The 26517-nt window shown below is 45.3% G+C and overlaps 1 long non-coding RNA gene across 1 annotated transcript in view; it reads right to left on the reverse strand.

Moving 5' to 3' along the window:
- Nucleotides 1–20641, reverse strand: part of LOC142776283 (uncharacterized) — a 367738-nt gene extending 347097 nt beyond the window's left edge. The window contains exon 1 of the long non-coding RNA XR_012887419.1: nt 20385–20641. This is a non-coding gene — a long non-coding RNA (uncharacterized LOC142776283). The remainder of the gene's footprint in view (nt 1–20384) is intronic.
- Nucleotides 20642–26517: the final 5876 nt, after the last annotated feature.

The following is a 26517-nucleotide window of genomic DNA, read 5'->3' on the forward strand; positions in this document are numbered from 1 at the left end:
CGCGCGCCTCATAACTTTGCCCTGATTTTAAAGTGACATATCAACATTGCTCTTTCGTGCTTCGCATATAATAAATTTTCACTGTACGTAGGATACGCCAAATTTTTTTCTGCATTTAAATAATACTTGTTTCATATTCTGTGATATGCAGGCCTGTAAGGTACTTGTAAATAAATAAATAAATCATAAGCGTGAAAAAGAAGATTGTGAAGACTATTCCGGCACTCCTACGTTGTGATGAAATTCGCACTACGTTGCATTTGGAACACGGTGTTTTGTGTGATTGAATAGGAGGCGGAATGCACTGGTTGTTCACAGGGACACGCGAAACACGGTATAACCAGAGACGCTATCACCGCTGGAGTCCAATTGTAAGCGGAGAACCTCGAAGTAAGAAAAAAGACCGCGTCTTCTCACCAGAATTTGTCGCACCTGCGCCACTCTTCCTCGAGATTGCCGGTGATAAAACCTCTCGCCCGCTCTTCCTAATCCCAACCAAATAAGGCGTCTGCGAACGATCATCATTCCCAAACACTCCGCTTTTCTATTCAGGGTGCGCCTAAGACTGACGACAGATGTCGCAACCAGATATTTTTGCAGGCACCCCGGATCCCAGCTTCAGAGAAAGTGCAGGCGCAATAAGGAAGATGGTTTGGTGGAAGCGGCACGCTCTTGGCTCTCAGCCCGTCTGATGACGGCACTATAAGCGTGACATCAAGTACACATGCAGTACGACTGACGCTGTTGCTCTTGATTGCGATGCCAGTTGGCTCATAAGAGTCAAGCTCACTCATTCTCAATAAACGTAACTTGGTGACTTTTAATTTGCAGGTTATTTTCAAAACATTATTTTCACACTGAAATGAAGCACCTTGAACATAACAGGAAAACAAGAAAGAATAAAAAAAAGCATTTCGAATTTTTTCGTGTTCGAAATTTCTTGTCTTCTGCGCAATCTTTTTGAGTGGCAATAGAAGGTAGACATTTCCGATATTTTCTGGGGTTGAGCTATTGTGCGTGGCTTCCTGAATACGTTGTGTGATTGCGATGGTAGCAGAAATCATTCTAGTCCAAAAAACTTCCGATCCCATCATTCATTCTGATTTAACGCTGAAGGGAAAACTGTGTTTTCTGTTGTCCCATATTAAGGAAAGTCTCTTTTGACGCTTCCGTATAAAACGAGGGCGCAAATAGTTTCGGCATACTTCTTTTCATATTGCGTACAGCTTAGGATAATATTATTTTGAGTTATTTAGCTTAACTCACAGAGGAAAGTTGTGAGTGCTTGTGGGCTACTCGATAAGGTTTTTGTTTTCTCCGCCAACTCGGGCGTGCTACGCCGGTGCATAAAACCGGAAGCCACCCAGAGTATGTGTTTGTAATAGGTGAAAGGCCCTTGGCTCTGCCAATGCTACAGCACAAGATGTTGGCCGCTTTATGCGTCTCGGCGAACCGAAGCCTCAAACTTTCCCATTCGAACCGCTTTCAGAGCCAAATCAAATGTGTTTCCTCGAAGTACACAGCCGTCATGAAGAGAGAACGATCTAGTGATGCCAGCTGATGGCTTCATCGTGAGAACGCACCGGTAATTTTTTTTATGTGTTTCGGAAATAACCCCTCCTCCGCGACCTTTCAAATGGGGGTCATGGAAAGTTATCTTAATTTCTATGGCGAGTATATGTGTAAGTTCTTCAAAATTTCTCATCCTTAGTTTTTACTATGGCGAATTTCTATGCATGAAAATGTATTATGGTAATATTATACTAGAAAGAAGTCGTATAAATCGTTGGTACAGAAACGAACACATCAGCTTGCTTCCAATAATATACAAAATACTCACGATGGCAACGAACCTATAGAGCCAGCTGGCTTTAGGAAGGAGTATTTTACAATAGTTCATAGCCACGTGTTCCATAAGGTGCATGAGAGATCTGCTGAGCATAACTTGATTGATTGATATGCGTGGTTTAACGTACCGAAACTACTATATGATTATAAGAGACGCCGTAGTAGAGGGCTCCTCAAATTTCGACAACCTGGAATTCCTTAACGCGCACCCAAATTTGACGACACGCGCCTATAGCATTTTGGCCTCTATCAAAAAAGCAGCCGCTGCAGCCGGGACTAGATTCCGTGAATGCTGAGCAGAACTAACAATCCTTTTAGACGGTTTTCGTATATACTACGAAAGCGCATTTCACTCAATTGAAAAGCTAGAGTTTTTGAAGGCGTTACGTCAACGAGGAGTAACCTTAGCCGATATCTACAAAGACTCCACAGCTACCTTGCTTCTTTGGAAGGAAAATTAATTCGAGATACTGGTGGACAAGGAGATTCAACTTACACATGGCTATTTAATAAATGCCTATCCATATTCAAGCAGCTGAATTAAGAAAGAAATAGAATAAAATTTCGCAGAGAATACTTCAGCAGCCTATGATTTGCAAATGACATCGCGCTCCTGAGCAAACCTGGTGATGAAATGTGACAAATGATTAAATGCCACAGCACAAAAACTAGGATAGCATATAGATACGCTGTAGACAGTGGTATAATAATAAATAGCTTGGTGATGGAAAACGAGTTCTGCAAGAGTGTGCGTAGATTGTAGGGCACACATCTAAGTAATTATTAGCAGGGAAACCTACTATTGAAAAGAAATGTACAGAATAATAAAAATTAACATGCACAAGGCATTCTCAAATCATGACCAACGAGTTACTGGCCTCTCCCTTCCCCCTGCTGTCAGAGTACAATAATTACATCTTGCCTGTACAAAAAAAAGGTGATAAACTTGTTGAATAACAAGATGAAAACTTGCGAAGGGGTACAACTCACGCATGATGTGAGGACACGAAACGGAAGATGGTATGCGTTACGTTAAGACACAGGAAGACAACAAGAGTGGACGATAGAGAAATCAAGGGTAGTTGTATCTGTACTAACTATAAAAGACGCTCTCTGTATCAGAGATGAGAACCGCCGACGGAAAGTTATAAAGGTGGGGTGATGAACTAAGAAATTTTGCAATGCACGAAACGGAATCAGCTCGCGAAAGGCGGCAAACTTGATGTTATTGGCAAATGCTTTCTCCCTACAGTGGGCACTGTCACCACTGCTGATGATGATGTTTGACTTCTATATACGTTTTGTGTAGCATGAACGCGTTTGCACTAGTGAACATCTACTGTCAAATGCACGTCGCGTCGCTTTTTTGAACGCATGAACACTGTGGTCTGTGCAGCACGACAATGTGTGCTCCCGATATTGTGCTTGCGTACAAATTTGACACTTTTTTTTCGCTTAAAACAAGAGCCAGAGTAGAGCTCATATACCACTTATCTGCATATTGGCATGCCGCATGTACGAACAGATGCTTGCGTTAAAACATGCTGTTCTCAATCCGCCCGTTTCTTTTCATTTGTATATCGGGATTTGCGGTTTCCTTTCAGGCGCAGACATCCGCGGAACCAATAGCCGCTTCTCCATCACTGGCTTTCGAGGCTGCGTTTCACCACTTTGGCGACGGGTAAGTCCCGGAAAAGCAAAAGTTCTGCGGCTGCGCGAGGCCCGTACCCCTGCGGGCAAGCGACGCTTTCAAGTCGGCTCAAGGCGCCCCGAGCGTACGTGCCCGCACCCGTGAGAGAAGTATCGACTTTCGGCTGTCGAATTAGACTGCAACGGTCGATCATCCGGTGTAGTATTGTTCGAAATGGGCCCAAAAGGATCAAGATATGGGCCGCATCGACCCGTGCCACTTTGCTGCTGAACATCGGAGCTGTGAACTTTTCTATTCTTTCCCGAAATATTGATCGCATGGAGCTGTTTCGCAGGGAAGCAAGCAGCAACAAAAAATGTATGCGCGATGAACGCGTTTCACGAGGCTAGGGAAAGTTTTATGGGTTTTGGGAAGTCGTCTAACAGCGGGGAAGCAGGCAGGCGATGACTAATGCAGTTTTAGCTGCTCTTTGTAAACTCAGAAACTTGCCAGGGTTTTCAGTTTATTTTGGGAATGATGTTTTTTAAATACTCTTTCTCTCTTTATCTCACTGAAAGAGGGTCAATGACCCGGGGGAGTTTAGTTGGATAGGAAAGGCATGAAAGTTAGGCCGCAAGACGTGAATACATAAGTGATTAGGTAACACTACCCTCCATAGTGGCGCTTATAAGAACTGCCTCGTCCTGCCGTAGTGGTCTACTGGCTAAGGTACTGGGCTGTGGACCCGCAGGTCGGGGGATTGAATCCCCGCGGCGGTGGCTGCATTTTTGATGGAGACGAAATCGCTGTAGGCCGGTGTGCTCAGATGCTCGGATTTGGGTGCACTTTAAGGAAGCCCAGGTGGTCAAAATTTCCAGAGCCCTCCACTACGGCGTCTATCATAATGATATGGTGGTTTTGGTATGTTAAACACCACATATCAATCAATCAGCATCCTCGCCACTCGCCATTTGCTTCTTATATACCATATCACTCGTCCATCGGAACCAACGGACTTTGTTTATTATATATATATATATATATACAATGAACAATCAGTCGCACGTAGACAAAGTTGTAAGACAATTCTTTGTCAGTGCGCTTGCGTGTAATAAAACTTACATGCTTCCCTTACAATTTGTTATATAAAGCATCTCTAACAACCGCCATGCCGCATATAGTAAGCTTTTTCAGAATTCCGATTTTTAATAATAAAAGTCACATATTGCAAACTTTCCTATTTCTTGACTGTTCCCTTTCAAGACTTGCTGAACAATTTCAATGGAATGCCTAACTGTATACTCTACACCGAGACTAGCCTTTTAACGTAGTAACGTTGTGTTATGGCGATATTGAATAACTTCGAATAAACGTAATTTAGTTTCTCTTGTGTGGCGTAAATCGTACTTGCCAGGTGCTGCCGAGGTAGCAAGGACGTAACTATGCCGAAAGAAGCCGGAAAAAAAATAACGCGACCTTTGCAAAGACACCCAAAATAATCGAATGAATGAAAGATTTTCTATTCTTGATATTAATTTTTGCTATAGTAAAAACGGTCAGATTTGGCTGCACGTTAAAGAACCCCAGGTGGTCTAAATTTCCGGAGCCCTCCACTACGGCGTCTCTCATAATCATATAGTGGTTTTGGGACGTTAAACCCCACATATCAATCAATCAATAGTAAAGACGTCCGTGAAATACAAAGAGAAGGTACAAAATTTTCTCTGTTATGTGCAGCCGAAGTTTGTGTAACTTCGATCAAAAGCATATACAGTTTTTTTTTAAGCATAACGTTCAGCATGGTTCACTGTCCGGTAGCCGTGCATGAATCAGCTTACTTGGTCACTCAATGTACGCCTTCAACGCGTATATTTTGCTACACAAAGCCAACCACAAACGCGCACTAGAATTACTAAAATAAAAATAGAAGATAACGGAAAGATAAGAAGATAACGCCATACAAGATAACATAAAAATAACAGATTTGTCGCAAAAACGCAAATCAACCCCAAGGAAGGCGAGAAGTGGCTCAAAAATTCTACAAGCCATGTAATGAATAAATATATCCCAAATTTACTTGTTTCAAAAAGAACTGACAACTACGATATGCATATAATCGAGAATGTCTCCAGTGATAAGAAAAAATAAACTGCTATCAAAGAATGAAGTTTGGTCAGTGGTCACATTCGCAAGAAGAAAAAAAAAAGATTAAAAAGCGTTGCCTTGAATTCAAATTAGAACAATTTGACATTTTGGCCCAGTAAAGTCAACTGCAAGCTTACTATCACCCGTTTCCTCACTCTTAGCTGAATTTTCTTAAAAGCGTTTAATCGCACACTAACTAGACGTTTTCTCGTGAAATATGATGAGAAAAGCAAGGGCAGTATATTCTCGGTCAGTTATTCCACGGGATCCGATCACATCTGCGTTGCTTGTCGTGGCTCGAAGTGGGAAGTTTCGTTACTCCCGGGTTATCGACGCATTACTTGCAGAATTTATCTTGGCATTCTTGAGACACCCAAAAACATGTGACAGAACATATGTGTGTGCACCACAAATGCACGGAAGAAAAGAAAGCATACAAAAAAGAACAGACACCAACTGAGCTTGTTAGAGTGCAGTCAGCATCCATAGCAGCATTACACCAAGTCAGCATTACCTGTATCGTTCACATCTTACGTAAGAGTTGCACAGCGACGCTCAATCCTCGGACAACGACCGAACATATTCTCTTATTTTCGAATACGTATGAAGTTTTTATTGATTGATATGTGGGGTTTAACGTCCCAAAACCACCATATGAAATTGAGAGATGCCTAGTTGAGGGCTCCGGGAATTTCGACTACCTGTGGTGCTTTAACGGGCAACCAAATCTGATGACACAGGCGTACAACATTTCCGCCTTCATAGGAAATGCAGCCGCCACACCTGGGATTAGATTCCACGACCTGCGGGTCAGCAGCCGATTACCTTAACCAACAGACCACCACGGCGGGGCACGTTTGAAGTTTCAAATTTCGCTTTTTTCTCAACGTGTGATGTGCTTTTCAAAACACAAATAAAAAATCGCGTGGCGGAATCGCTTATGCAACATGTTTTCTTGAGAGCAGACAGAATCAGTAACACGCGTTGTGATCCCCAACCTAATTCCTCAGCGGCGGTGGAATGTGTCAGTCAGCTCTGTGAACGCGTCAGACATGCACGCAGTAACGATCGAGCTCTGGAGTTTCCGAACAGCAGCTTTAACGAGGGCGCGTCAGGGGCACACCGAAAAGCATTAACAGTTCTCCTTGACTGATTGAAGCATACGTCAAGGAAAGTATAAAATGACAGCCAAAAAAAAAAAAAAGAAACGCCACGCTTGTACTAATTAACCTTCGCAGCACGAACATTGTGGAGACCATGGTAAAGAAGAGCTTTTACCAAATACGAGCGTTTACCAAATGCTGTGACGTGCAAATATGCACGAAGCTTGCTTTGTAAGTGCAACATTATCAGAAGTGTGCGCGTGTGATCTCGTCAGTAAATAGCGAGCTTTTGTCAACGTAATGTTCATTGCCCCGCCGCGGTGGTCTAGTGGCTAAAGTACTCGGCTGTTGACCCGCAAGTCGCGGTATCGAATCCCGGCTGCGGCAGCTGCATTTGCGATGAAGGCGAAAATGCTGTAGGCCCGTCTTCTCAGATTTAGGTGCACGTTAAAAAACCCACAGGTGGTCGAAATTTCTGGAGCCCTCCACTACAGCGTCTTTCATAATCATATGATGGTTTTGGGACGTGAAACCCCGCATATAAATCAATCAGTCAAGGCTCAAAAGGTCAACCAGGAAGTCACCGATGTATCGAATAGATCATGGGCTGCAGTTTTTTTTAAACATTGAGACCAAACGCAATCCGTTTCCGATGAGATGCGACCGCACATCTCACTTTTTGCTACCTGTGGGAAAGAAAATTGCCACCTGCACCTGCTCTGACACCACGGACTCTCCTGTCATAAATGGCGCCATCGAATGGCCATGGACACAGGCAAAGCCAAAGGAGAAGGGGGAGGTTCGAACCACTATTCCTTAAGTTTGCCTGCTTGTATCGTGTATATACACGTTCACAAACAAAACAGGCACAATGTACGTGTTCAGGCTGAGGGCTAGGAAAAATGACAGTGGGTATGCCGCTTTAGTTTCCCACACAAGTTTTGTGCAGAGCGTACTTAAAATATCAGTAAATGTGTGAACAAAATGTCCTGTGTGTAATAACGGGCACATCTTGTACTAAGAAGTGGGCTAATTTAAGCAGCAGCTTGCGTAAGGCAACAAGTTCTTCGAACTGCCAAAGCGTTACCGCATCGTAAAATTACGGGGCACTAGCAACAGTTGCGGTCAACTGTCGGTCAACTTCCCGTGACATCACTGTTAGCTTGTACAAGCAGATTAGTATTCCCGTTCAGCTAAAAGCAGAGCCTGCCGCGTACAACTGCATATGTTTTTCTTGTTTTAGTCTGTAAACCTGAGTTTTATTGACCACGACGCCTTTCCAAGTCAGAAGTATCTTTCCTTTCATGACCGCTCTATTTAGCGGACGTTCCTAGAACGTGGCTAAGGGAGGGATCATTAATTCTGGAAAGTAGGTAGCGTTGCACATAATACTATCTCAATGTCCCGATGAAAGAAAAGGACGATGTGATTTGTAAAAAGTTTACGGTGACTCACCATTAGGCTGGACATTGCGTGCTGCCGACCCATTCTGTGCTAAAAAGTTTTAACAACGTCCTAAAAAACAGCGAAACATGAGGCCGGCACTGAAATCGAGCCTCTCCAGATATAGGGCAAGGCTGTCGACTGTGGTTTACGCAACGTCGTAAACTTAGGTGCGGGGCAACGTTTGGCTCTGCTGTCTTGCGAGGGCGAAATGAGTGCGAGAGAGGAAATCAAATAACGTTTTGTCACGGAATGCAGTGATCACAATGGATGGTATATTCAGATTTCATAAACGATTGGGTGTGAAAACAAGGCTATTTCTTATACAGAGGGGCTATACGCACGGAGCATTGATCCTCGAAGTCGCCACAGCATCGACGGGCTCCTGCGTCATATAGCCAATCGCGCCATTGGTATTGTGCATCGTTGGAGAAATACCGGAGATCACGTGTGAGCGGTAGGGGCTCATCCCTGAAGCCCTCTATACTCGGCACTGATACATGCGGACAAACGCAGCGGATTTTCGGGTGTGATGCCTTGAGAGCTTGTTTACTCAACGGGACGTATTTTTATACGGGTTTATCTGCATGACGTGTCCGGAGAGGCTAGGATTATGGGCGGTGGATGTACATCCACGGAGTTCCAGAATTATGGGGAACTGTGACCTGTATGACTGCAGCATACAAATGAGAAAGAAGACCTGTGACGACCCCATTGTCACAGGTCATCTTGAGGGAGAAGCGTTGGCAGGACAACATAGATATGGCTCGACAGAGTTACATTAACACACACAATATCTATTATGTGCAAACAAATCTGATGTCACCGACAACTTGGAAGTATCCGCAACGCCCACGAACGTGAGCGTTGCGCGCTTTGCGATTGAATATGGCACCCGGAGGAGGGTCTATCTGTTTCTTATATAGCATATGGAAACAGATAGAACGAGTGGACGTACACGGCCCGTGCCCTTTCACCGGTTGAGATCATGAGCGGCAGAAGAATGAATATGAGGCCAAAATACTTTCCCAAAGGATGAAAAGTGCTAAATATTTGCTCGCCGCCTAATAATTTGCCACGGTCTGTTAGGTTATAGTTCGGCTTCATTATCGCACATCAACGACGCTTGGCGAAGTATTGTGCCTGCTACAGAAGACTGCAAGACTTAAAATTGACGTATAAACTGGCAAACGGCATTTTGACGTAGTATGTACCGAGCCTGCCTGACAGATTTGCAGTAGCAAGCAGGTAACGAGCAGTGCCATCGCTGATGCGCGGGACCGAAAGTTTAACGTGTTAATGGTTTGAAACCATACCTTACGTAATCACCATTACTTGCGCGCACTTAGGAGCACGGACTTACTTTTTCAACGAAACACAAGTGTTCAACCCTCCCATTCAGTAGCCCCTGTGCAGCAGCCATGCTCAGACTCTATCCATGCACAGTACACTTTTCTCTGATAATGCAGATTCGATCAGCACTGTATAAACAGGAATATAGAAAATAATGCACGCCCATACTTTTGGAAACGTCGAGGAATTCAATGTTCTGAAAATTCGTCGAACAACAATGCCGTTGGGAAGTATATATGAAGTTAGCGGAGATGATGAGATTGTAGCCATGCCTGCACGTTTCATCGCTGTTACCATTTCGTTTCCGTTGGTAGAGCTCGAGCGTGTTGGCGGTGTGCGGCAATCCATAATACCCACAACAAAATGCACAACACATGCTAGTCACTAGAAAAACTATGCTTATTTTAATCTTGCTGAAAGATATCATACATTAACTACAATCAAGGCAACTTACGAGCGAGAAAAAAAAGCAATAATGCCAAAGGGAACGTGAAGTGCATGCCTCGTTCTCCTCGTTAGTTATCAGCTAGATAATCGCTCATCGTCGTTTCCACTATCGGTGCTTTCATAGTCTTTTACGTCCAGTGAAAAATCCTCGTCCTCAAGATAATTCCTTTCAACACATTGCTAAAAGCAACATAAAAATTTGCTCCACCAAAATACTTTGACTAATGTGTGTCACCGTGTTTGCAATTAGAAAGACGTCATAAGAATATCTTGCTCTAAAAACTTTAAACAAAAAAAAACTGCTTGAAGTATGCTGGCACCCATCAACGACGAACAAAAACAAACAGTGCAGCGCTGCCCATGGAAGTAACATACAGGTGAGTGACCACGTCGACTGCCTTCTTTTACTGTGTAAAAGTGACGGATAATCTACAAGTTTTCGTTTTCTGTAATCAATGATGTGTAAACGGTTACTTTGTGGGAATCGATTGGCCGTACTCCTTCGGGACACGTGTACACAACAACTTAATTCGAGAAGTCAAGCTGTAGCCGGAGGCACCCCTTTCAGCCTTGGTGTAATTGGGGCGCACTACAACCGTAGCATGCCCGATGTCATGATAAGGTCATGAATGTGCATGTTTTGGTGCACAAGCCTGACCTTTCTGCGTTTACATGTCGAATAAGGTCAACTCGCGCTGACAACGCATCGAGCATATCGTTGTCGTTTCGCTTTTCCGTTGTCATTCGATAGTACCCTTCATTCTATATAGTTCGGGCGTCCGTATCCCGGCGTTTATGACGTCAGTGAAAGAATGTTGCACCCTGAAAAAACGTGGCGCAGAGACTAAGCGCCAACGCAACCCCTGACGCTATGCCGCATACTGCTAATGCACGTCTTTCGACAAACCGCTACGAGAAGACCCGTGTATACACGTAATACCTCTGCGTTTTTGTCGTTTTTTGTACGATTACCCCATGCATAAGATTAGGGCTCATTATTACACTAAGCTCTTGCAAACGTCGCATAATAGTTCGTAGGGTCTGCGCTTGGGCGTGAGTTCCTTATTACACAATACGTAGCACTGCCGTATTGCGGAATTCCCGGACGTGAGAGCAGTTCCTCTGCTCGCAGCTTGTACTGTGAGCCACCGGTTTTGATTTATTGATTGATATGTGGAGTTTAACGTCCCAAAACCGCCATATGATTATGAGAGACGCCGTATTGGAGGACTCCAGAAATTTAGACCACTTGAGGTTCTTTAACGTGCACCCAAATCTGAGTACACTGGCCTACAACAATTCCGCCTCCATGGGAAATGCAGCCACTGAAGCTTGAATTCGATCCCGCCACCTGCGGGTCAGCAGCCAAGTACCTTGGTCACTTGACCACCGCGGCGGGGCAGCCACTGGTTTTTGTGCGTCTTGTTTGCGTCTCCGTTCCTTTAGCGCCCCGTTGTTCCGCATCGATCAATTCCAGTCGAGGAAACATGAAACTTAAAAAAAAAAGTACAGACGAAGAAATTTTCGATGGTGTGAACTATGAGAATGTATGCCAATGTCTCTCACCCTCCGTTTTTTTTGGGGGGGGGAGGGGGGGGGGCAAAGCTTCTGTTAGTTTGACACTGTCCTGTGTCAGGCCTAACCATCATGTGGTATCTCCCGAAGAGTATAATAGATGGCGCTGTCTCGTCATCATTTTTCGTCTTATTTCCTCAATGGCACTGGTCGAATACAAGTGTGTACAATAGGACGGATAGATGGACGCGTAGACGGACGAACGGAAGCGTGACCGGGCGTACAGAATCACGGATGCACAGACAGACAGACGCATGGACGGGCGAACGAATGCAAACAGTCACACACAAACGCTTCACCCTATACTGATGATCATTCACCCCGTGTATATGCTGCGATTTTTTTGTGAATGTGTTCTCATTTGCTTCTTCTCTCCACTTTTCTTTGCCCTTCCCCGTATTGTAAGAATCCAGATGTCCCAGTTACGGTTAACCCACGTGCCTGTTCTCTTGCACCTCTCTCTCTCTTGGCAAATAAAACAAACAGAAAATAATGCAAGATAACTGATTATGTTTTAGTGATTCATAAGTTTCTATCACGTGGCAGTAATCGTAAACCAATTATTTACCTATATAACTCGGATAAGTTTAGTTGTAATCAGTTACTTATCATTTTCTGAATTGTGTACAAGTATGGTACAGTTCTACACTATATCGGCCACATCTGAACACTCAGCTGCATTAGGTTACCAACTTGCTTATTCTCCTAAGTAATCTTCGGGATACAATGCAGAGCGATTAAGGGTGATGAAAGTGACCTCTAGTGCGCAGAGAACGACGAACAAGGACAAAATATGGTACACGTCATGGAAGTAATCAATATTGATCCGCAAATGCTTCGCCATCATCCACATGCATCTATTAATAACAGCTCGTTTCTGCAAATGGGGCATACCATTATTCCAAAGGATATCCGTGTTGCGCATGGTAATTAGATATCTCTTTTGTGAATAAGTGGTTAAGGCAAGGGAGGGTAGATGGTGGTTGGCCATGGCCTATTTCCGGCAAGTAGTGAGAGCTCTTAATGTACGTACTGCCTTTGAGTGCACGGGCTGCGAACGGCTTCCTAAATAGCGTCCTCGCGTGTAATCTATAACGCTGTGTTGCGACAACTTGCCTAATTCGCTCGCTCCTTAGCAAGAGAAACGACCTATGGCTCATAATTCGACTTTTGTTTCGGACTTCGCCATTTCCACGGTTTGTATTGAGCTCTCCTGCATTTTGCACAAAAGCTTCAACGGTGATTTTAAACGGTCCCATTATTTTATTCTACTTAGTAAAAGTTGTCCGTCTTGTAGGCTTAGTATACGTATGCAAAAAAAAAAGAAAAGAAAAGAAAACCAGACAAAGAGAGATGACAGATGTCGATTGGGAGGCTCCGGTTTTATCTCCACAGCCTGGAAATCTATAGCATGCCCCTAAATCTATAAAATAGATGCTTGGGTGAGTTGGTATGTGGCATACCGGGAATTAAAATTGCGTAAAAGACAGGGCACCAAAGAATTATTAACAGTAGAGGTTCTATGCCTCCCAAACACGATATGATTATGAGAAACACCGTAGTATGAAGCTTCGGAAATTTCGGCCACCTAAGGTTCTATACCGCGAACTTACATTTTCGATTTGTGGGGAGAGTGCCAAAATAAAATACCCTCAAAGCAAGTTGTCAACTTCGTAATAACAGATTCAAACAAGGATACAAAACCCAACTTTAGTGCGAAAAATTGATCAAGAATAGAGTTCGAGGAATTAGGCCTTTGCAGTGTCCATGTATAGTAAAAGAGCTTGCTGCAAGAGCGCAAAGGCTTCTGGGTTCCGACTATAGGCAGGGTTGGCTGCCACCACCAATGTGCCAAAATAAAATATTTCTCTCTCTTTTCGTTGACTTGAAGGTAGTGGCAGCGGCATTGTATATCTAACAAATCTTACAGTATACAGTATATAAATATCGATTTATGGAAGTATACGGAGGCGCGAGAAATCGCCAATTTACTTTGTTGACATTTCACAACCATAACGCGCGAACACCGATAACTGTGTGCGTCAATGCCTTATAACGGCAAGTCGCGGTGAAGGGCACAACGCTCTAGCGCAAGCGTGCAATACAAACCCCTGAGAATGGCAATTCCTGCGTTGTTCATTTCTGGACAGCACATATACTGCGTTTTTTATCCAGGAGGTACCACTAGCGTCACCACGAACAGCCAGACACCGATGAAGGCGGAATCATTTCGCAATTTTTAGTGTCCTTTGTGCTGCTGTTTTTCTTACAAAACCTGCGTTCGTAAGCACCCATAATTTTAGGGATATTTACGACCCAGCGCATGCACGCATGCTAGCAATAGGAAAAAAGAAAAAAGAGCAGAAAACATATATCTGATGCAACATTTGAGTCTACTCCTATATTATTACGTCAGCTTTTCCTAAGCAGGGACGCGCTAGTAGTAATGACTAGCCTTGTTATCCGAGTCATGCAGAAAAAAAAACGAAAACGAAAACCAGACCAAGCTCGTACAGTAGGAGACTTCGCACGCTTTGCGCATACGCCATTTCTCGCCGATCCTTTCGCAATCGGGAACTCGCATGTTGTCGTCGCTCACGCGTTCAGGCTAAACAAAAGCATGACACTGCGAAAAACACGTCAGGGCAGCCATAAAAAGTACGGGGAACGGCGCGTAGAACTTTCACCAATAATTTCCCAGCCGATTCCTTCAGCGCAAAGAAAATAGAGAGGGCCCGTAATCCCGAAATAAATACGAATGCTATGCATTGGTCGTCTGATTCTCTGCCGCGCCTATTCAATACATCATTAATCGAAGAGAATACGATAAATTTTCTAGGTCTAGAATTTCTCATAACTGTCTAGGAACACTTTCTAGCAATGTGCGCGCTTACGAGGACGGATCGGGCAAGGATAGCAATTAGAATATTAATGCCTGAAATTTTGAGTGCCAAAATCCCGACACGATTGTGAAGTGTACGCCGCAGTGTAGGGCTCCAGAAATTTCGGCCATCTGGTGTTCTTTAACGGGCACTGGCGTTGCCGTGGGCCTCCAGCTTTTCTTATTCATCAAAATGCGACTGCCCCGGCTGGGATCGAAACCACGACCTTAGGTTCAGCATCCGAGCACCATAACCGTGGTGGACGCTCGGGCACGGATGTCTTCCCGCTTATCAATCGTTCGTGCTCGTTGCTCCTATACTTACCCACTATAGATTTGTTTAGCAGTACAGACACCAAGTGACAAACACTTGTGGTCGAGCACTTACTTAAGGCTTTCCAAATATCCAGATAAGACCTTCTAGAATAAAAAAAAAAACTGATCCTAAATCGATAGTTGATTTTCGAGTTACGAGCTACGTTGGGAGGATATGATATCAGAGCCTAATTTTATTTAAGGGCAAATACATCATAGGGACAGATAATGAAAATGAACCCATGCAAAAAGCAAATGCTATGGTTGTAATAAGCTAGAATCGATGCGGCACCTGGCGGTGTGGATCTCATCAACGCGTTTTTTTTTTCTGCGTTGGATCTGGCATCCTCTTCAGGAGCGCGACAAAATACACAGATAATCCAAGGAACCCACCATGGCACTCGAACGCCGACCTTCAAGAGCTACAACTAGGTGCTTAAGTCCACAACGAGGGTTCCCTCCAATTTTATTTCCTGCATCCCCTCTTTCCTAGCCAGTCTTGACCAGTGAAGAACCATGATAATTAACTTTTCTACGAACTTCTTTCTCCCCCCTCTTTCCTTCACAGAAATCACGTGCTTCACAGTTTTGATGAATATGTCACATATTCAATGTAGTATTCGATACATACTTGTCTGCCCAGTTGGCTGGGCTGGTCTCTCCAGATGGCGAGACTGACAAGTGAAGTAACTCACTCCTAATTACAACTTCTTACGTTTTAGGTGCCCAAAACAGGATATTGTTATAGGGCAGGCAGGCTAAGCTTGTGGGGTTGCGGAAGTTTCCTCCGCACGGGGCTCTTCGACGTGCGTATACACGAGACTCGAGCTTTTTACGGTAACGACCATGATGAAACTCGCGTTTTTCGGGTCTGTCGCTCAGCGCTATAACAGCTGTACCACCTCTGTGATTGCACCGTTCCTGCATTGTACGCACAGACAGCATATACAAGACCTCACGAGCGCGTGGTCGATCTCACGTCTTGCAGTGTCTCCGAAAACGGCTACTAGCGTCTTTGTGGCACGCGATGCGCCAACAATCACCGTTTTAGTAAGTCCCGGCGTATACGTGGTGCGGCGCTAATGACCTGCCACGTAATATAAATGCTACTTTTAGAGCACACTTTGAGGCTAGCGTCCGCAGACACACATAAAACGAGTGCAGCCATGGAACACGTACAGTGTATTGGGGAATGCGTCAGTCTGTCCAGGAGTGTCCTGCGTAAGCGACGTCTAAGAAAACGCTCTGTAGACAAGTAAGACCCCACGTCTTTTGACGCAATTCGGCATTGTGAAAGTAGCATGTATGTCCGCCCTCACAAATCTGTCCGTATTATTGCATCATCTTAGAGAAAGTACTGGAAAGAGACAATGTTATCACGGAGCGAGAACACGCTGAAGTGAATGGAAGGTTAGAAGAGAGGTTGATTGATATTGAGGGCACCACACAACTTAGCGAACAGATATTACCAACCTTCCTATGCAGCAATACGACGTTTGGTGACGAAATACAGCGCTCAATGCGGCACGAGGTGAGAGAAGTGCTGCATCAATGAAGCAACTATGTATAAAAATCACCGCACAAAGAACCGAACAAAATACCAGTCGTTTTTGAAATAAGATGTTATGCAAGACAAAACACAGAACGAAAACAAACATGCGATATGTTATTCTAACGCTTCATGAAATGCTACAAGCTCTGGGAGGCACACGAGAGCTCCACGACGTATTGGAGACCATTGGGCTACGTGAAGGACCTCATTGAGAATGGTTTGCAGGTCGCAGGCTTGGTATGAAAGAAATGGCTTCGTATAAAGGCCAGCTCTCTTTTGGCCCTTTTTAGGAAAAAGGCAACGTGTCATGTGTATTGAGAAATCCAATATGCCGCTATGTTTAGGAAAAGCAGTTTTCAAATTTATTGTTTTTTTCAAGCGATTGTGGAACACTCTTCCCAAGTGCAAGACTAGCATGATTCTTGAAAATTTGCATATATTTCAAAGAGACACAAGTTCACGCAATATTCATCCATGTTTTAGGTATCGTGATTCGTTGAACTACTACTGTACTCTCTGTTCTCGTTTTGGTATTTATTTGTTGCATAGTTTTTCTGTCAGCTTTAATAAGAGCAGCTCATATTCCATGCTTAGCTGAATGGTCAGTATGGTCAGCTGAACAAGGAATATATCTCGTTAACGGGTAATACTATAAGTCGCCTAAATTTTCAAAACAACGAAAATTGAAAAATAAACGTCGAGAATGAAAAGAACAAAAAGAACAGTCCTTCATCCACTTTAGTTAAGGTTAAAGTCTGTTCATCGAACTTTCTCGTATAGTTTTCAATGAAAAATAAGACTCTGAGGCGAGAAATAGAGTACAATCTCTAAACAAGACGACTAAGAAGGTGCTTCTACTTGCATGATGCACCCGGAGCGCGCCAAAAGCTAAGTGGAAAGGTTCATCTGGAAGTGACTTATTTAACTTGAGTGCAATCATCGAGCAAAGCACATGCTAGCTGCTGCTACAAGAACTCCGGCAAAACAAAGAAAGAAATCATCTAATGTTGGCGATGGCCTTTAATAATGTGCTGCGGACACATCAAGTTACCCCCTGTTACTTGACAACAGAAACTACCGAGCCGTAAGCCCCGGTATGAAATATGAGATGGAATAAACGCGCAGACTTTGCAAGGTCACTCAGCATGAAGCGCGTGTTCAGGCAGGTCACGTGCGTCCCATAGCGGGACCTCGTGTTCGTCGCCACGATATTAAATCGTCTCGAGTGCAAGAAGAACAAAGCAAATAAGAATCGCTGTTTGGTAAGTCAGAAAAAGAAAACCAAAAAAGAAACCTAACTTGAGCACCTGGCGCACTGCTCTGGCAACAAAGACAATAAATGACTTTGTTTCGAAGCAACGAAAGGCGTTTCGTTGCCCACTTGTCGTCTGTGGAAAGGGAAAAAAATGAGAATCAAACACGCAACCTAAATGACCCATAATAGTGTTACGGAGATGAAGTAAAGGAAGAGGAAGGACAGAATCAGCTGACAGGCGCGCGAGTGTGCCAATCAGCCAGTGTGATTCTTGCCCGAGGTGAAGCCAACCTCATTCTGCCTGCTTCGTCTGCTTCTCCACATGACTGCTCGATACAATCATTTAGGCTTTTCGGTAATGCTTCCTTTCATGTGTGCTCCCACAGTGCGCGTAGATAAGACAGCGCGAGTGGATTTCGTGGGCCGAACAAGGCCGAACTGAGGTAAGCGGCGGAACCTTGCGCTCTTTTTCCGCTGGGTGTACCTTCAATACGTTTGTGGTCTGGCCTTTTCGCGCGTAAGCAACCATGCCTCTTGACCGAGCGACTGTCATAAGCCGCTCGCCCCTGTGAAGCGTGTCGTCCTGCTATGACAATAGTTTTCCTATTTTTCTCCTCCTTGCCTTCACTCCCCCTCCCCTTTCTTCTCACCCTAATTTCTTTTTCTTCACTGTCACTGTCCCTTTATTCCCCGTTCCCCCGTGAGTTTATCGGTTGAGGTGTCTTCACATGAGAGGCAGTTATCATGCTCTCCACACCCCATTTTCTTATCTTTCACCTTCTTCTAAAAAATCCCCCTCCCCTCCCGGCGCAGCAGAACTGCCGCCAGCTTTTTTTCCTTTGAAGAGTTAGTAAGAAAGGCTGTACGGGGGCAATAAGGCGCAATCTGCACGCACCCGCCATATATGAGAGCGCTCACACAGCACTATTCCATAATACGCGGTTGTATATAGGCGGTTGCGTGGAAGTCTGAAGGGTATATTATAGGGCCGGGCAAGAGGAGTGAGGGGGGGGGGGGGGCTTCTTTTTACCTCTTCCTCGCCGAAGATTACCCCCTCCAGCCCCGCACCAAATGGGGTGACTCGGAGGAAGCTGCAGCGCCAAGCTTAGTCCCAATGGCGCTTCCTGCTCTCGCAATACGTTCCGAAGCCGTTTCGCGACGGAAGCCGGAGAACAAACACGTGGGCGCGCGCAGAAATGCGCCACTTTCGCGCACGGCACCGGTGCTGTGCAAACTTGGAAAGAGATGTCGCAGGGCGCGAGTGGAGGGGGCACCAGGTAGTGTAGCCGCAGGTGGGGGCCCCGACGATCGATTCCTGCTTCAGGAGGTCGCAGCACTTGTGGCTCCGGGCCACTTGTGGAGCCCCCGTGCCGCGCCAGCGGAGTTGCTTCTGGAGGAGATAAAGAGACCGACCACCACTCTCCACTCCGCACTTCGTCGTCGCTCCCTTGATCGGTCACCTAGATGACGCTGTTCTTTTTTCTTTTTGGCAGTGCAGCGCACACGAGGACATTGACCACGTCACAGCGTCGGTTATACGAAAGCCGTACGCGTTGCCGTACATATCGGTTTCTTATCGTCGCGACATCACCGAGCCCAGGTTTAGCTAGTCAGCTAAAGCCGCATCAATTGCTATTCTTCTTGCGCGCGGGCATTGTCACTATTGATCGCTCATGTGTTCGTTCTGGCGGATAAAACAAACCTAAGAAAGAAACGGGCCTTCTCTAGTCTAACAGGACGCGGAAAAGCAAGGATGCCAGTGACATTTTTGTTGAGCGAAAATTTTTCAAAGACGTGCAGTGATTTTTCATGCGCGCTTGTACCGGCGCACTTCTATGAGACCTGCACATGCCTTCTTCGTTTGTATCTCGTTCTGCGCAACCTTCGGATATCTATCCTAATATAGAATTTTTTTCAAGGCATATGATGAAAGAAACTTCTAAAACCACACAGATAGTCTGAACGTGGTTCCCGATAGTGTCGGTGGTCTTTTGGTTGTATCTATTCTAGAAGCGGGGCCAATTCAGCAAAAAAAAATAATAATAATGAAAACAGTATGGCATCAACGAAGAATGACATGTCTGTACTACGAACTGTTTGCATAAAAAAACGTTTTGGCAGACAGAAATACTGTGGGTTTGAATGTGCCGTGACAGTAACTTATGAGTAAGTTTTTTAACGTTCTACAAAGTATACACGGCGAGAATAGACAGGAAAATTAGCAACGCTGCAAGTATGCGATTTCCACTTTCTTTTTAATGCACATGAAGCCTCGTTTCTTTCGGGTTGATCGGTCAAGCGTCTAGCGCACGAACGACAATCACCGGAGGAAAAGTTGGGATTGATATGCATGTATACGACGCTCTACAGAAGGGCTGATGCGGATTCGACGATTGCGGCGTTGGCCCATTAGTGAGCGTATTATTTACACATCGATTCCTCGGGGTAACGCATCGGTAAATCTGGTGCTCGTTCGTATATAGAAAACAAATGCGCGCACGTCTCCCGCGAAACAAGAGTTGGCAGTCCGGCATAATCGTATAGAGGTTCATCGTATGAGCACCTCACTCGCTTGCTACAGTTATTGGGGCTCAAGCTGGCCGCCTACGCGTGACAGCTCACAGAAGACCAGTCGCCGAACTGTTGCAAACGGGCAGGCTCACATACGCACAGCAATCAAACCGACGGTGAAAGCAGTGCAGCCGAAGTTGGGCCGCACATTAGGAGAAAGCGACGCGCAGCACAATGACCAAGTGTTCTCGATGCAACGTTCAGGAAGTGTGCACGCACTTCCCGAGGTTGAAATAAAACATGAAGATAGAAGATAACGTGCTCACCGTATTTTCAAGCAATTTTTTCTCAGGATGCGAGACAGGTGCACGACTGGAGAAGGCGGTGCTCGTCTGTCCCTGTTTAGGTCAAAGCACGCGCGCGCAGCGCGCGCGCGAGCTTTTAAAAGCTGCGCGAGGATGAGAGCTCGGCCAGGAGGCAGCAGCGAGTCCGCGGCTGCGCTGGACGCTTCTAGCAGCAGCAGTGGTCGACGACGCCGAAGAGAGCGCGACGAGCCCGCGAGATGCGATCGAACTGCTGTCGGCCGTCGGTGCAGCAGCGTTGGTGGCCCCAGTCGGCCGGAGCCGGAGCGCGGCGCTGCTGCGCCGGAGTTAGAGGCCGAAGGGGAGGGTGTTGTGGAAGCGTAGGGTTCATTGCAGAACGCTGGCCGAAGGTGGGGAGAGGCGGCCAGGTCGATGGCGAGGGCGGCTCTCTCCGATGCGTGTGCAGCGACGACGACAAAGGGTTGAGCGTCGTCGCACAAGCAAGACGCTATGACAGGGCCGAAACGAAGGAAGTTATACTGCGCCCCCAGTGAGAGGCCCTGGTGTGGATCGGCGCGAGGAAGCCACACGAGCGAGTCTACCTGCGCCGCACGACCTTGGACACCCCCTCCCGCGTCTCTTGATTTACTATTCCCCTTAGAAGAAGCAACAACTGCCTAACGAGGCACTCGTGGTGGCTGTTCTTCGGACCGTGGCAGCCGCAGCATCGCTGTGCGCCGCTTATACCCACTAGTTTGCAGGAGCTACCTTCTCTAAATTTAATATATTCGTCTGACTGCTGTCATGCACGCATTGCAGACGCATTATTTGTTCGTCACCACCGCTTTAGCGAGCCCCCGCCGCGGTGGTCTAGTGGCTAAGGTACTCGGCTGCTGACCCGCAGGTCGCGAGTTCAAATCCCGGCTGCGGCGGCTGCATTTCCGATGGAGGCGGAAATGTCGAGGCCCGTGTTCTCAGATTTGGGTGCACGTTAAAGAACCCCAGGTGGTCAAAATTTCCGGAGCCCACCACTACGGCGTCTCTCATAATCATATGGTGGTTGTGGGACGTTAAACCCCACAAATCAATCACCGCTTTAGCGAAGACAGTGGTCGGAGCTGTGAAAAGCCACTTCGTTCATTTTTTTTACTTGCCTTGATAGGGACGTGGTGAAAATACTCATTGCTGGGATCCGACGGGTCAGAACGCCGACATGATTAATAAGCAAGCCGGGCGATAGTAAAAGGCTCCAGATGGCTCAAAACAAGTGGGACTTTTAACGTACGCCAGACGTCAGGACATGGACCCACACGGTGGGCATACGTTACCACACATTGCCGCGTGGCGTGCGGAAACATTTCAACAAACAGGGTAAGCATGCTACTTCGAGTTAAGGATGCGAAATATTAAAGCAATGCTGCTATATAGGGTGCCATTTGGAGATGTAGAAGCATACTTGAACTGAATGGTAATCAAAACACACATGAATTGCACGCTACGGAAAGCGATTACAGTATACTGGGCTGTTGGTGATGTTAGGGGCTCAGATGCTGACCCGAAAGCCGTAGGTTCCATCCCGACCACGCAGGATGCTTTAGACGGTCGCACCCCACCGTGGTGGTCTAGTGGATAAGGTATTCGGCTATTGACCCGCAGGTCGCGGGATCAAATCCCGGCTGCGGCGGCTGCATTTCCGCTGGAGGCAGAAATGTTGTAGGCCCGTGTGCTCAGATTGCGGTGCACGTTAAAAGGTCGTTGGTGACGATGACCCGGGCAAGCACAGGCGGAAAGGCGACTCTTTCGTGCAGAAGCCCTGAAGTTGTTTTAGGAGCTTCAACACTTACAAGTACTACGGTCGTTCAGATTATGTGCACTCTAGGCCATGGCAGCAACGAATTCGCCATTTTTGTCATTTCATGACTATAGGGATGATGATCTAATTTGATGTCATGGCTGTAAGTCAATAAATACTTACATTACCCCCTAATATTTTTGTTTGTGGTTTTCTAAGACCCTAATTATTAGTAAAATACGTACTAAGAATGTGTCTGACAAAAATAAAAATTCCAGGGCTTAAACAGTTAAGGAGCTCCGTCATTCCAAGAACTAAACGAGAAGTGGCTACCTACTACATGCATCAAGGACGCACGACCCACGGCTTAAAGAGCTACATCCCTAAACGTCTATCCCCTGTGGCACATAACCGCTCTCTCGGGTATCTGCCACCGGTGGTTACAAACGATAAGGGGACGAACGGGTGATGCCATTAGGAGCTTTGCCCGTAAAAAAGTGTCTGCAGCTATCTGAGGTCTTAGATATATATGTAATTGTGTGGTCCGCGCTTTCTTCACAGCTGCTTTTTAAAAATGCGAATAATATATATATTATTCGCATTTTCGCATATATACTCGTTGTTTGGCTTATAGATGGCACTGACTGTCGCTCCTACTTCTAAATTCACAGATAAACCCAAAAAAAGTGGATGGAGGGAGTGCCGCTGTAATAGCTCAGTGGTTAGAGCATCGAACGCGTAATTCGAAGGTCGTAGGTTCGATTCCTGCTTACAGTTGGTAATTTTTTCATCCACTTTTCTTTCTTCTTATTTACATTCCATTAATGTTAATAACTTCCCCTGTACATTCCTTGGCATTACTGTCTGTTATATCTCATTATTATTGTGTTAAAAACACGGAAAAACGAGCCCTTAGGTATACACTTCTTTCCCTTATTTCATTGAACGAGGGTCTCGTACTGGCAGACTTGGTGTGTTTAGGTTGTATAAGAGGGACAATTAATCAGCTGCCCGCTCATAATAAGTTCACGTGCTACGTGACGCCAAACATGCGCATAAGAGTGTTTTCACACTCGTTGTTTGGCTTATAGATGGCACTGACTGTCGCTCCTACTTCTAAATTCACAGATAAACCCAAAAAAGTGGATGGAGGGAGTGCCGCTGTAATAGCTCAGTGGTTAGAGCATCGAACGCGTAATTCGAAGGTCGTAGGTTCGATTCCTGCTTACAGTTGGTAATTTTTTCATCCACTTTTCTTTCTTCTTATTTACATTCCATTAATGTTAATAACTTCCCCTGTACATTCCTTGGCATTACTGTCTGTTATATCTCATTATTATTGTGTTAAAAACACGGAAAAACGAGCCCTTAGGTATACACTTCTTTCCCTTATTTCATTGAACGAGGGTCTCGTACTGGCAGACTTGGTGTGTTTAGGTTGTATAAGAGGGACAATTAATCAGCTGCCCGCTCATAATAAGTTCACGTGCTACGTGACGCCAAACATGCGCATAAGAGTGTTTTCACACTCGTTGTTTGGCTTATAGATGGCACTGACTGTCGCTCCTACTTCTAAATTCACAGATAAACCCAAAAAAGTGGATGGAGGGAGTGCCGCTGTAATAGCTCAGTGGTTAGAGCATCGAACGCGTAATTCGAAGGTCGTAGGTTCGATTCCTGCTTACAGTTGGTAATTTTTTCATCCACTTTTCTTTCTTCTTATTTACATTCCATTAATGTTAATAACTTCCCCTGTACATTCCTTGGCATTACTGTCTGTTATATCTCATTATTATTGTGTTAAAAACACGGAAAAACGAGCCCTTAGGTATACACTTCTTTCCCTTATTTTATATATATATATATATATATATATATATATATATATATATACATACATATATATATATAAAGAAAAGTTATGAACCAGACCCTGTTGGGATGCGAAGCAGCAGTGGTGCGCGTGGCGTTGGTTTCAAACAGGCTTCGACGCGGGTGCAGGAAAAACGGATTGAAGCAAAACTTCGTGTTGCAATTACTCGAGTAAACGTTTGTTTAAACGCAAAGACACGGGGGGCGGGTTGGGTTTTGTGTTAGTTACATAGCAAATAAATGAGCCGAAAGGGTGCTTCTGCTCGACGCACGTTCGAGCGTTGCGAGCGGTGGAGAGGATGAAGCAAGAGAGAACTGTGTTGCGAGTGGGTGGAGGGTGCTGCGGCGTGCTTGTTGCGGGTGAGAGATAGAGTGAGGTTAACGCGCACCGGCGAGGGAAGTGTGCGAGCGGAGCATGACATCAACGCGCAGCTGCGGTGATACCTACTTGGCACTGCTCCAACACCTGTGGCGAGGGGAACGCGTGACGCCGCGTTCGTACGGACGCACGCACGTACGACGGTACACGCATGAGTAAATAGCTGCTTGGCAGCTGAAAATAACAGATGTCGAGAAAACCTATAGAGACCTATTCTAAAATACATGCAAACTAAAGACACTAAAGCGAAACTAAAGTGAAACACTAAATTATTATAGACTAATAAGATAATTGTTGGCAATTCTGTTCTCGTTAACTTCTCTATCAGAGCTTCACTGTCAGAAGGGAGAACTAGAACCAACGTTTTATCATTAACGGGCTGACGAGAGAGCTAGTGCCTTCTTTGTCGTCTTCACTACCCTTCCTACAGGCGCCATCTTCTCCTCGCCACTTAATTATTCACGTCACAACGTCAGCACTAAGCTCTGAGCCCATTAGGCTTTCGCGCCTGCCGGCTGCACACTGTTATCACTGCTTGCGCTGTCAAAAACCTGCAAGACAAAATGAAACCAGTAAATCGCGCGAGACAGTTATGCGAGACTAGGCAAAACAGGCGTGCGATTGAGAGGAAAAGTAGGGTAGGAGACAATCTACGACTGATATGTATACCTGTTACACGAACTGATCTATAGCTTACGTCTTCATGACGTCAAATGAACAGACTGCTAGCGCCTTGAGCTGTGCGAAAAAAAAAACACATAGCTGTGCAGAGCATAATGCGGCCCTTTGTATTTTCTGTTGGTTTTAAGGGGTCCTCTTAATAATGCTTCGAAATGTGAACACCGGAATGTCTCTTTGACGTCGTGAGTTTTAATGTCCTTGAAGTGTTTTGGCCGCATTGGGTCTATATAACGTTCTACAACATGTCAGAAAAGTTAACTGTAAAAACTTATTAGTCAGGTGCAACAGAGGCAGACATTTATTATTACAAGCTTGATTGTTAAGCCTCACAGAACAATCAAACGTATCATTTGAAATACATTTTTTACTAACCCGAGAGAGCCCTTTTACCCTCAAGTGTTCTTATTTGTTCTTAAGCTCTCGGGCCTAGAGATACGCCAAAACAATCAGCAAATAAATACATCGTTAAACCCAGTGACACGGAGACACAGTGAGGAGCGCCTTTATAGCACACGTGCAGTTGAGCTTTTCTTAACGACCCAAGAACAAACAGTTCGCATCTCAGGGGATGTGTGGTTGTTTAGATTGCCCCTGGACAGGGCTCTTTCATTGGAGTTTTTCTTGTCGTTGTTTTGTTTTGCACCGTATGTTCTTCATTAAGACCCGCTTATAATGCCTGCTCGCCTCATTTAAAAAAACTCAAGAACTTTGTCAGTTCTGGAGTTTTTGTCACGTCATTTCACAGGTAGATGAAGCGGGAAGGGCATATGCAGTGTATAACAAATATTCAGCCCGTCTAAGCTCACGCTATCCAAGCTGTTGACAGTTTAAATTAGGATTATTAACTTCGAAGCTAATTTTAGTCAAGCATCTCGCATCCAGGGCACATCGTAGATCATAAATGCATAGAGTTTCCTATAAACACATTATAGGAAACTCTGGCGCGAGTGTCTAAGGAAGCTACGGCTCTTCAGCCAGCATGAAATATATTTGTATAATCTTCGTTCATTCGGCTCTGTTTGGCTTCGCGTGGCCTGAAGGCACTTCGTCACGAGACGACACTCAGCCAATGTTCAACAGTTGCACTTCACCACGTTAACCTTTTAGGCTCGCCAGTTCCAATCGGCACGTGAAGTTATCAATGGCCTACTGTTTTATTCGAAACAATACCGAAACGCAACAATAAACAACGCCACAAGTGTGTTCGAAGCCCGCAACCACGAAAACTGGGCAAATCTTTAAGCTACCCTCGAAAGCGGCACTGAAGCAGCATCTTCACAAGCTTATTCACAACTACACCGGATCGGAAGAACATATCATTCAAGAATTTGTGAAAAAGCTTTGCGGAGAGGCGCCCGCTGTCGCGTCTTTTAGCATCAAAGAATTCGCGGGAACACCAAACCCTGACCTCAACCAGCTCTTCACACAAACGG

Source organism: Rhipicephalus microplus, chromosome X (assembly GCF_043290135.1).
Source record: "Rhipicephalus microplus isolate Deutch F79 chromosome X, USDA_Rmic, whole genome shotgun sequence".
Lineage (NCBI taxonomy): Eukaryota > Metazoa > Arthropoda > Arachnida > Ixodida > Ixodidae > Rhipicephalus > Rhipicephalus microplus.